Here is a 12,963-nt window from a genome sequence, read left to right as displayed (position 1 = left end):
GGCCTACCTATGAATAGGAGATCGCAATGAGTTCACTTACTATTGTAATAGCCATCCATGGTTTAGCCTCAATAGGTGACTTTTGTTATCATTATTAGTAGAGAATTATGTGTGTGTTGTTTTTTGTTATCTTCTGGATCATTATTTGGCTATTTTGAATCTAAAGTTCCTGAATCATGTGCAATAAGCAATTTCACTGTACATGTCAGTTAACCAATATTTGATCCAGTGATGTAAAGTTTTAATTTTGGATGATGATTTTGCTAAATTTTCTTGAATGTGACAAAGTGATTTTGCAGTGCTTTATTATCCAGTAATGAACATGCATGAAGCTGAAGCCATGAGATGTCAATCATATATTTGTATGTTTTGGGCAGTAGGATTTCCATAGTTGCTGGCTTGAAGATAATGGTGCCTGATTTACCTCACATTAATCCAAACTCACTATCCCCCAATCTTGTTGCAAATGTTGCAGTGTGACTCATCGGAACCTGATTTATGTGATTCGGGTTGCAATGGTGTGCCGATGACGACGTCCTTCAGTCATCTCCAAGGCTGGTGGCCATGAAAGAGAGAAGGATTACCCGTACACTGGGAGTGATGGTAAATGCAAGTTTGACAAGTCCAGGATTTCTTCAGTTCAAAACTTTAGTGTTGTATCTGTGGATGAGGGTCAAAATGTTGCTAACCTCATCAAAGATGGACCACTAGCAAGTAAGTAAAAGATAAAGAATATGTTGAAATACATAGAACAATCAATATCAAACAATAAACCACTGATGCATGTTCTCTGTTTCATGCAGTTGGCATCAATGTTGCCTACATGCAAACATACATCGAAGGCATGCCATGTCCATACATTTGTGGAAGACACCTTGACCATGGTGTTCTCCTTGTTGGCTATGGCGCAACTGGTTTTGCCCCCATCCGCCTCAAGGACAAGCCTTACTGGATCATCAAGAACTCATGGGGCAAGAACTGGAGGGAGAACGGATACTACAAGATATGCAGGGTTCCAACATTCGCAACAAGTGCGGTAACACCATTCATGTATTAAAAATCAAAAGTGTGATAAATATGACGCAAACTTCCATCAACATCGGTTCAGTATTGGTTGTTGGCAAACATTTTATTGAGGTTGATGATAATACATATATTATTCATTTTCATGTAATCATTGTGCATTAATATTTCATTGAATGGTTTATGTTCTGTCGTAATGCACGACCACTCTACTATCATATATAGAACTAATGGTTGCAATATAGTGTGAAATAACTAGATTAAAATAAAAGTATAACACATATTTGTAATAATTTATTGTGTTATTATATGTTTCCGTTGCAACGCACGAGCACTCACCTAGTAATAATACATTTTTAAAAGTACGAGTTTCGACGACCATACTACATCACACGTAGAGCGTAGGTCTATTCTCCTTTCTCCCGTTTCTCGTCTAATTGGATGGATAAGTAGGAATGCAACGGTTTTACGAGATTGGAGGAGAAGATAAGTCAACGGCTGAAAGGGAATTAGGCTTACACCTAGTTCCTAAATAATTTTGGTGGTTGAATTGCCCAACACAAACAAATTGGACTAACTAGTTTGCTCTAGTGTATAAGTTATACAGGTGTCAAAGGTTCACAACAAGCCAATTAAAAGGACCAAAGTTGGGTTCCAATTTGAAAGCTAAAGGCATCCCGAATGGCTCCCTGGTCTGGCGCACCGGACTGTCCGGTGGCGCACCGGACAGTGTCCGGTGCACCAGGGGAGTTCGCTCTGAACTCCTCAGTCTCGGGAAATCCTTAGAGTCGGCGCGCTAAAATTCACCGGACTGTCCGGTGTACACCAGACAGTGTCCGGTGCTCCAACGAGACGCGGCTCAGAAACTCGCCAGCCTCGGGAATTCACGAAGGCTGCTCCGCTATAATTCACCGGACATGTCCGGTGTGCACCGGACTGTCCGGTGCATCCACGGAGCAACGGTTACTTCGCGCCAACGGCTACCTGCAGCGCATTAAATGCGCGCGCAGCGCGCGCAGAAGGCAGGCGTGCCCATACCGGCGCACCGGACACTGAACAGTTCATGTCCGGTGCGCCACCAGACATCGAGGCGGGCCCAGAAGTCAGAACTCCAACGGTCAGATTCCAACGGCACTGGTGACGTGGCTGGGGCACCGGACATGTCCGGTGTGCACCGGACTGTCCGGTGCGCCATCGAACAGACAGCCTCCACCAACGGTCAAGTTTGGTGGTTGGGGCTATAAATACCCCAACCACCCCACCATTCATTGCATCCAAGTTTTCCACTTCTCAACCACTTACAAGAGCTAGGCATTCAATTCTAGACACACCAAAGAGATCAAATCCTCTCCAATTCCACACAAGGCTTTAGTGATTAGCGAGAGAGATTTGCCGTGTTCTTTTGAGCTCTTGCACTTGGATTGCTTCTTTTCTTTCTCACTTGTTCTTGTGATCAAAACTCCATTGTAATCAAGGCAAGAGGCACCAATTGTGTGGTGGCCCTTGCGGGGAAGTTTTGTTCCCGGCTTTGATTTGAGAAGAGAAGCTCACTCGGTCCGAGGGACCGTTTGAGAGAGGGAAGGGTTGAAAGAGACCCGGCCTTTGTGGCCTCCTCAACGGGGAGTAGGTTTGCGAGAACCGAACCTCGGTAAAACAAATCCCGTGTCACACTCTCCATTTGGTTGCGATTTGTTTTTCACCCTCTCTCTTGGACTCGTTTATATTTCTAACGCTAACCCGGCTTGTAGTTGTGTTTATATTTGTAAATTTCAGTTTCGCCCTATTCACCCCCCTCTAGGCGACTATCAATTGGTATCAGAACCCGGTGCTTCATTAGAGCCTAACCGCTCGAAGTGATGTCGGGAGATCACGCCAAGAAGGAGATGGAGACCGGAGAAAAGCCCACTACAAGCCATGGGAGCACTTTATCGGAAGAGTCCCGCACCAAGAGGAAGGAGAAGAAGAACTCCTCCAAAGGGAAGGAGAAGAAGTCTTCCTCACACCAAAAGGAGAAGAAGGAGAAATCCTCTTCTCACAAGACGCGTCGGAGTGGGGACAAGAAAAAGAGGATGATGAAAGTGGTCTACTACGAGACCGATTCTTCATCGCCATCCACCTCCGGCTCCGACGCGGCATCCGTCACTTCTAAGCGCCAAGAGCGCAAGAAGTATAATAAGATTCCCCTACACTACCCTCGCATTTCTAAACATGCACCTTTACTTTCCGTCCCATTAGGTAAACCACCAACTTTTGATGGTGAAGATTATGCTAGGTGGAGTGATTTAATGCGATTTCATCTAACCTCACTCCACAAAAGTATATGGGATGTTGTTGAGTTTGGTGCACAGGTACCGTCCGTAGGGGATAAAGACTATGATGAGGATGAGGTGGCCCAAATCGAGCACTTCAACTCTCAAGCGACAACAATACTCCTCGCCTCTCTAAGTAGAGAGGAGTATAACAAAGTGCAAGGGTTGAAGAGCGCCAAGGAGGTTTGGGATGTGCTCAAAACCGCTCACGAAGGAGATGAGCTCACAAAGATCACCAAGCAGGAGACGATCGAGGGGGAGCTCGGTCGGTTCCGGCTTTGCAAAGGGGAGGAGCCACAAAACATGTACAACCGGCTCAAGACCTTGGTGAATCAAGTGCGCAACCTCGGGAGCAAAAAGTGGGATGACCACGAGGTGGTTAAGGTTATTCTAAGATCTCTTATTTTCCTTAACCCTACTCAAGTTCAATTAATCCGTGGCAACCCAAGATATACACTAATGACCCCCGAGGAAGTAATCGGGAATTTTGTAAGTTTTGAGTGCATGATCGAAGGCTCAAGGAAGATCAACGAGCTTGATGATCCCTCCACATCCGAAGCTCAACCCGTCGCATTCAAGGCGACGGAGGAAAAGAAGGAGGAGTCTACAACAAGTCGACAACCAATCGACGCCTCCAAGCTCGACAATGAGGAAATGGCGCTCGTCATCAAGAGCTTCCGCCAAATCCTCAAACAAAGGAGGGGGAAAGACTACAAGTCCCGCTCCAAGAAGGTTTGCTACAAGTGTGGTAAGCCCGGTCACTTTATAGCTAAATGTCCATTATCAAGTGATAGTGACAGGGGCGACGACAAGAAGGGAAGAAGAAAGGAGAAAAAGAGGTACTACAAGAAGAAGGGCGGCGATGCCCATGTTTGTCGGGAGTGGGACTCCGACGAAAGCTCAAGCGACTCCTCCGACGACGAGGACGCCGCCAACATCGCCGTCACCAAAGGACTTCTCTTCCCCAACGTCGGCCACAAGTGCTTCATGGCAAAGGACGGCAAAAAGAAGGTTAAATCTAAATCCTCCACTAGATATGAGTCCTCTAGTGATGATAATGCTAGTGATGAGGAAGATAATTTACGTACCCTTTTTGCCAACCTTAACATGGAACAAAAGGAAAAACTAAATGAATTAATTAGTGCTATTCATGAAAAGGATGACCTTTTGGATTCTCAAGAGGACTTCCTAATTAAGGAAAACAAGAAACATGTTAAGGTTAAAAATGCTTATGCACTAGAAATTGAGAAATGTGAAAAACTATCTAGTGAGCTAAGCACTTGCCATGAGACAATAGACAACCTTAAAAATGAAAATGCTAATTTGTTAGCTAAGGTTGATTCTCATGTTTGTAATGGTTCAACTTCCTATCCTAGAGATGTTAATGATGATTTGCTTGCTAGGATTGAAGAATTGAACATTTCTCTTGCTAGCGTTAGAAATGAAAATGAAAAATTACTTGCTAAGGCTAGAGATTTTGATGTCTGCAATGCTACAATTTCCGACCTTAGAACTAAGAATGATATGTTACATGCTAAGGTTGTAGAATTAAAATCTTGCAAACCCTCTACATCTATTGTTGAGCATGTATCTATTTGTACTAGATGTAGAGATGTTGATATTAATGCTATTCATGATCACATGACTTTGATTAAACAACAAAATGATCATATAGCAGTATTAGATGCAAAAATTGTCGAGCATAACTTAGAAAATGAAAAGTTTAAATTTGCTAGAAGTATGCTCTATAATGGGAGACACCCTGGCATTAAGGATGGCATTGGCTACCAAAGGGGAGACAATGTCAAACTTAGTGCCCCTCCTAAAAGATTGTCAAATTTTGTTAAGGGCAAGGCTCCCATGCCTCAGGATAACGAGGGTTACATTTTATACCCTGCCGGTTATCCTGAGAGCAAAATTAGGAAAATTCACTCTAGGAAGTCTCACTCTGGCCCTAACCATGCTTTTATGTATAAGGGTGAAACATCTAGCTCTAGGCAACCAACCCGTGCTAAGTTGCCTAAGAAGAAAACTCCTAGTGCATCAAATGAGCATGACATTTCTTTTAAAACTTTTGATGCATCATATATTTTAACTAACAAATCCGGCAAGGTAGTTGCCAAGTTTGTTGGGGACAAACACAAGGGGTCAAAGACTTGTGTTTGGGTACCCAAAGTTCTTGTATCTAATGCCAAAGGACCCAAAACCGTTTGGGTACCTAAAGTCAAGAACTAAACTTGTTTTGTAGGTTTATGCATCCGGGGGCTCAAGTTGGATACTCGACAGCGGGTGCACAAACCACATGACAGGGGAGAAGAATATGTTCTCCTCATATGAGAAAAACAAAGATCCCCAACAGGCTATCACATTCGGGGATGGAAATCAAGGTTTGGTCAAAGGTTTGGGTAAAATTGCTATTTCACCTGACCATTCCATTTCCAATGTTTTTCTTGTTGATTCATTAGATTACAACTTGCTTTCTGTTTCCCAATTATGTCAAATGGGCTACAACTGTCTATTCACTGATGTAGGTGTCACTGTCTTTAGAAGAAGTGATGATTCAATAGCATTTAAGGGAGTGTTAGAAGGTTAGCTATACCTGGTAGATTTTGATAGAGCTGAACTTGACACTTGCTTAATTGCTAAGACTAACATGGGTTGGCTCTGGCACCTTCGACTAGCCCATGTTGGGATGAAGAATCTTCATAAGCTTCTAAAAGGAGAACACATTTTAGGATTAACAAATGTTCATTTTGAGAAAGACAGGATTTGTAGCGCATGCCAGGCAGGGAAGCAAGTTGGAGCCCATCATCCATTCAAGAACATCATGACGACCGACAGGCCGCTTGAGCTACTCCACATGGATCTATTCGGCCCGATTGCTTACATAAGCATCGGCGGGAGTAAGTATTGTCTTGTAATAGTGGTTGATTATTCTCGCTTCACTTGGGTGTTCTTTTTGCAGGAAAAATCACAAACCCAAGAGACCTTAAAGGGATTCTTGAGACGGGCTCAAAATGAGTTTGGCTTAAGGATCAAGAAAATAAGAAGCGACAACGGGACGGAGTTCAAGAACTCTCAAATCGAAGGTTTCCTTGAGGAGGAGGGAATCAAGCATGAGTTCTCTTCTTCCTACACGCCACAACAAAATGGTGTAGTGGAGAGGAAGAATCGAACTCTATTGGACATGGCAAGGACCATGCTTGATGAATACAAGACTTCGGATCGGTTTTGGGCCGAGGCGGTCAACACCGCTTGCTACGCCATCAATCGGCTATATCTTCACCGAATCCTCAAGAAGACATCATATGAACTCCTAACCGGTAAAAAGCCCAACATTTCATATTTTAGAGTCTTTGTTAGCAAATGCTTTATTCTTGTTAAAAGAAGTAGAAAATCTAAATTTGCTCCTAAGACTGTAGAAGACTTTTTACTAGGATATGATTCAAACACATGGGCATATAGAGTCTTTAACAAGTCCTCTGGACAAGTTGAAGTTTCTTGTGACGTTGTGTTTGATGAGACTAACGGCTCTCAAATAGAGCAAGTTGATCTTGATGAGATAAGTATTGAAGAGGCTCCGTGTATCGCGCTAAGGAACATGTCCATTGGGGATGTGTGTCCCAAGGAATCCGAAGAGCCTCCAAATGCACAAGATCAACCATCCTCCTCCACGCAAGCATCTCCACCAACTCAAAATGAGGATGAAGCTCAAGTTGATAAAGAAGAAGATCAATCAAATGAGTCACCTCAAGATGACGGCATAGATCAAGGGGGAGATGCAAATGATAGAGACAAGGAGGATGAAGAGCAAAGGCCGCCACACCCAAGAGTCCACCAAGCAATCCAACGAGATCACCCCGTCGACACCATCCTCGGCGACATTCATAAGGGGGTAACTACTAGATCTCGAGTTGCACATTTTTGTGAACATTACTCTTTTGTTTCCTCTATTGAGCCACACAGGGTAGAGGAAGCACTCCAAGATTCGGATTGGGTGGTGGCAATGCAAGAGGAGCTCAACAACTTCACTAGGAATGAGGTATGGCATTTAGTTCCACGTCCTAACCAAAATGTTGTAGGAACCAAATGGGTCTTCCGCAACAAGCAAGATGAGCATGGTGTGGTGACAAGGAACAAAGCTCGACTTGTGGCCAAAGGATACTCCCAAGTCGAAGGTTTGGATTTCGGTGAAACCTATGCACCCGTAGCTAGGCTTGAGTCAATTCGTATATTATTGGCCTATGCTACTTACCATGGCTTTAAGCTTTATCAAATGGACGTGAAAAGTGCCTTCCTCAATGGACCGATCAAGGAAGAGGTCTATGTTGAGCAACCTCCCGGCTTTGAAGACAGTGAGTATCCTAACCATGTCTATAAGCTTTCTAAGGCGCTTTATGGGCTCAAGCAAGCCCCAAGAGCATGGTATGAATGCCTTAGAGACTTTCTTATTGCAAATGGATTCAAAGTCGGAAAAGCCGATCCTACACTCTTTACCAAAACACTTGAAAATGATTTGTTTGTATGCCAAATTTATGTTGATGATATTATATTTGGGTCTACTAACGAATCTACATGTGAAGAGTTTAGTAGGATCATGACACAAAAGTTCGAGATGTCTATGATGGGGGAGTTGAAGTATTTCTTAGGATTTCAAGTGAAGCAACTCCAAGAAGGCACCTTCCTAAGCCAAACGAAGTACACTCAAGATATTCTAAGCAAGTTTGGAATGAAGGATGCCAAGCCCATCAAGACACCCATGGGAACCAATGGGCATCTCGACCTCGACACGGGAGGTAAGTCCGTGGATCAAAAGGTATACCGGTCGATGATAGGCTCCTTACTCTATTTATGTGCATCTTGACCGGATATTATGCTTTCCGTATGCATGTGTGCAAGATTCCAAGCCGACCCTAAGGAAGCTCACCTTACGGCCGTAAAACGAATCTTGAGATATTTGGCTTATACACCTAAGTTTGGGCTTTGGTATCCTAGGGGATCCACATTTGATTTGATTGGTTATTCGGATGCCGATTGGGCGGGGTGCAAAATCAATAGAAAGAGCACATCGGGGACTTGCCAATTCTTGGGAAGATCCTTGGTGTCTTGGGCTTCAAAGAAGCAAAATTCGGTCGCTCTTTCTACCGCCGAAGCCGAGTACATTGCCGCAGGCCATTGTTGCGCGCAATTGCTTTGGATGAGGCAAACCCTGCGGGACTACAGTTACAAATTAACCAAAGTTCCTTTGCTATGTGACAATGAGAGTGCAATCAAGATGGCGGATAATCCCGTCGAGCATAGCCGCACTAAACACATAGCCATTCGGTATCATTTTCTTAGGGATCACCAACAAAAAGGAGATATTGAGATTTCTTACATTAATACTAAAGATCAATTAGCCGATATCTTTACCAAGCCACTTGATGAACAAACTTTTAACAAACTTAGGCATGAGCTAAATATTCTTGATTCTAGGAACTTCTTTTGTTAAATTGCACACATAGCTCTTTTATATACCTTTGATCATATCTCTTTCATATGCTATGACTAATGTGTTTTCAAATTCATTTCAAACCAAGTCATAGGTATATTGAAAGGAAATTGGAGTCTTCGGCGAAGACAAAGGCTTCCACTCCGTAACTCATCCTTCGCCATCACTCCAAGCAACTCTCCATTCTTGGGGGAGAAAGCATGAGCACCAAGCAAAAGAACTCCATCTTTGGTATAATCTTCACTCATTTGTTTTTGACCAAAGAGGAGGAAAGTACTTCGAGGGCTCTAATGATTCCGTTTTTGGCGATTCATGCCAAAGGGGGAGAAAGTAAGAGCCCAAAGCAAAAGGACCGCACCACCACCAATTTCAAAAACTTCGTGTTTCCAAGAATATTATCAATTGGTATCCTTTTATGTTCAAAAGGGGGAGAAAGTAGTATTTCAAAAATGATATATCAAAACCCTCTTGAACACTAAGAGGAGGATCTCATTTAGGGGGAGTTTTGTTTAGTCAAAGGAAAAGCATTTGAAACAGGGAGAAAATTTCGAATCTTGTAAATGCTTTGCAAAATCTTATTCACTTGCCTTTGACTATTTGCAAAAGAACTTTGAAAAGGATTTACAAAAGAGTTTTGCAAAAACAAAACATGTGGTGCAAGCGTGGTCCAAAATATTAAGAATGAAAGAAACGATCCATGCATATCTTGTAAGTATCAATATTGGCTCAATTCCAAGCAACCTTTGCACTTACATTATGCAAACTAGTTCAATTAAACACTTCTATATTTGCTTTGGTTTGTGTTGGCATCAATCACCAAAAAGGGGGAGATTGAAAGGGAATTAGGCTTACACCTAGTTCCTAAATAATTTTGGTGGTTGAATTGCCCAACACAAACAAATTGGACTAACTAGTTTGCTCTAGTGTATAAGTTATACAGGTGTCAAAGGTTCACAACAAGCCAATTAAAAGGACCAAAGTTGGGTTCCAATTTGAAAGCTAAAGGCATCCCGAATGGCTCCCTGGTCTGGCGCACCGGACTGTCCGGTGGCGCACCGGACAGTGTCCGGTGCACCAGGTGACTTCGCTCTGAACTCCTCAGTCTCGGGAAATCCTTAGAGCCGGCGCGCTAAAATTCACCGGACTGTCCGGTGTACACCGGACAGTGTTCGGTGCTCCAACGGGACGCGGCTCAGAAACTCGCCAGCCTCGGGAATTCACGAAGGCTGCTCCGCTATAATTCACCAGACATGTCCGGTGTGCACCGGACTGTCCGGTGCATCCATGGAGCAACGGCTACTTCGCGCCAACGGCTACCTGCAGCGCATTAAATGCGCGCGCAGCGCGCGCAGAAGGCAGGCGTGCCCATACCGGCGCACCGGACACTGAACAGTTCATGTCCGGTGCGCCACCGGACATCGAGGCGGGCCCAGAAGTCAGAACTCCAACGGTCAGATTCCAACGGCACTGGTGACGTGGCTGGGGCACCGGACATGTCCGGTGTGCACCGGACTGTCCGGTGCGCCATCGAACAGACAGCCTCCACCAACGGTCAAGTTTGGTGGTTGGGGCTATAAATACCCCAACCACCCCACCATTCATTGCATCCAAGTTTTCCACTTCTCAACCACTTACAAGAGCTAGGCATTCAATTCTAGACACACCAAAGAGATCAAATCCTCTCCAATTCCACACAAGGCTTTAGTGATAGCGAGAGAGATTTGCCGTGTTCTTTTGAGCTCTTGCACTTGGATTGCTTCTTTTCTTTCTCACTTGTTCTTGTGATCAAAACTCCATTGTAATCAAGGCAAGAGGCACCAATTGTGTGGTGGCCCTTGCGGGGAAGTTTTGTTCCCGGCTTTGATTTGAGAAGAGAAGCTCACTCGGTCCGAGGGACCGTTTGAGAGAGGGAAGGGTTGAAAGAGACCCGGTCTTTGTGGCCTCCTCAACGGGGAGTAGGTTTGCGAGAACCGAACCTCGGTAAAACAAATCCCGTGTCACACTCTCCATTTGGTTGCGATTTGTTTTTCACCATCTCTCTTGGACTCGTTTATATTTCTAACGCTAACCCGGCTTGTAGTTGTGTTTATATTTGTAAATTTCAGTTTCGCCCTATTCACCCCCCTCTAGGCGACTATCAACGACCATCGCGACACCTCTCTCTCCCCGCATCTGCCTCGATGCCGCCTCAACCCTCCTCACTTCGCCCCACCCTCCCTCGCTCATCTCATCGCCTTCCGCCCCGACCTCCTCCCCTCTGTCCGATGATGGACTCGGCGATAGTCGATAGGGCTTAGCGGTAGCAGGTAACCGACATAGGCTTAGCCTTGTCCGGTCGGTGCTCGGCCTTAGGCCGTAGCTGGCGGCCTATAAAGTAAAGTTTCAATTGTCGTCTTGCGCTATGTGCGAAGCGCAAGTCTGTTCTTCTCTCCTCCGCTTCTCGTCTATCAAACAGATAATAAAAATATATAAATCTGTAATTAGACGGATAATTAGTAGCTCAACAACTTTACGAGATTGGAGAAGATAAGCACTCGAAAGAGAAGATAAGCTAGCGGCCATAGCCAGCAGGAGCTCCTCGCTCGGCCTCAGGCCACCATAGTCGACAGGGGCTTGGGCCGCTCACAGTGGTGCTCGTCCTAGCGTTGCACTACCGGCGTCACTGCATATGAAGCAGCTACATTGCCAAGTAGTGGTGCTCGTCCTGGCGTTGCACTACCCGGCGTCACTGCATATGAAGCAGCTACATTGCCAAGTGTAGTCCCTGTTCTGCATTCATTGTCGCCCCATATTACGCCATCGGTGCTCCAGAATGTTGCTTCTGCAGCTCAGAAATTGAGTCAGGTGCAATATATGTTTCCCATACAATATTTTTTTACTTCGAGAGATACTATGTGGACAATTATAATCTAAGGTTATCTGAGTGCATATATGTCATTGCTTGTGTGTCTTTTTTATTATTAGGCAAAAATACCATATGAGGTCATTGCATGGGAAATTGTTATAAATAACGCAGATCCATCTGTGCGATATAAGCTTACAAAACGACAAACACAAGAAGAGGTAAATCCTTGACTAGACAAGTTTAAGTTACTGATGAACTTTGTCCATTCTAAAACATTGTATTTGCATATGTTAGGGTCAAAGAAGTTAATTATGATGTTGGTGATAATTATCAGATTTAGAGATGCACAAGCATTGTTCGGCTTGTTCGGCATATGTTCGTCATAATTACCTGACATGCCCTCTTCGTTTTGGTGGTCCATTCCCGAGACTACTTGTTTTAGGGCTTGTTCCGTTAGAGATAGATTAAGGGGGATTGAATGATATTAAATCTCTTTCTGATTAAAATCTCTACTACCTATTAAGACGGTAAGGGGTAGGCTGCCCCATTCCGTGTTCTGCCATTCCTATTCCGCCCTCACGGCAAAGCCCATTCCCATTTTCAGCTGCCTGTCTTTCTCATTCCACTCCCTGCAAAGCTCATTCACATTTCCATTCCCGGCTATCACGTGTCTTTCTCATTCCCCCTCCTACAAAGCTCATTCTCATTCCCACGTGCATCCCACACCTAGATAAAATTAAATAAAAAAAAGGCTCCAAGGGGATTCAAACCCGTGACCCCTCAAGTAAATGTGTTTGTAGCTACCACTACACCACATGTGTATTTATGTCTACATCTATTATAGTAAAAACATATACTACATCTCTCCCGAAGCCCACCTGCTACCCTTGCACAATGTGTAGTAGTAGATAAGTATCACCGAGATTATTAAATTATATTTTTGGATTGAGAGAGTAGTATTTAAAAAAGAGCCTTGCATGCAATTTCTTTTGTTTGAAGAATGTTTTCAACTTAAATACTTTTTTGCATGTGTAACATTTATTCTCCGTAATATTTTTCCATGGATCTAACTTATAAATCATTTTCATAAACCAATGTCAAAGATGAATCCATGTTTCTTACTTGGAAACCCCGAACAAACACCACTAGCACGAGGCGCTCGCGTTGGCGTCGCTCACCGACGACGAGAAGAAACTTGGCGACTACCAGTTCGACCTCTGGAAGCAGTCCTACATGGCCCATGCGCCGCTGTGTACGGCAAGCTCCGACGCAGCCGCCGCTTGGACGCGGTCCAG

General features: G+C 44.2%; 1 pseudogene; it reads left to right on the top strand.

Annotated features, from left to right (window-relative positions):
• Positions 1-530: 530 nt before the first annotated feature.
• Positions 531-1,188, top strand: LOC109945727 (cysteine proteinase 1-like; annotated as a pseudogene).
• Positions 1,189-12,963: the final 11,775 nt, after the last annotated feature.

This window comes from Zea mays, chromosome 4, assembly GCF_902167145.1.
Source record: "Zea mays cultivar B73 chromosome 4, Zm-B73-REFERENCE-NAM-5.0, whole genome shotgun sequence".
Classification (NCBI taxonomy): domain Eukaryota; kingdom Viridiplantae; phylum Streptophyta; class Magnoliopsida; order Poales; family Poaceae; genus Zea; species Zea mays.
The sequence above is the reverse complement of the archived record's forward strand: the minus strand, read 5'-3'. Positions and strand labels throughout refer to the sequence as shown.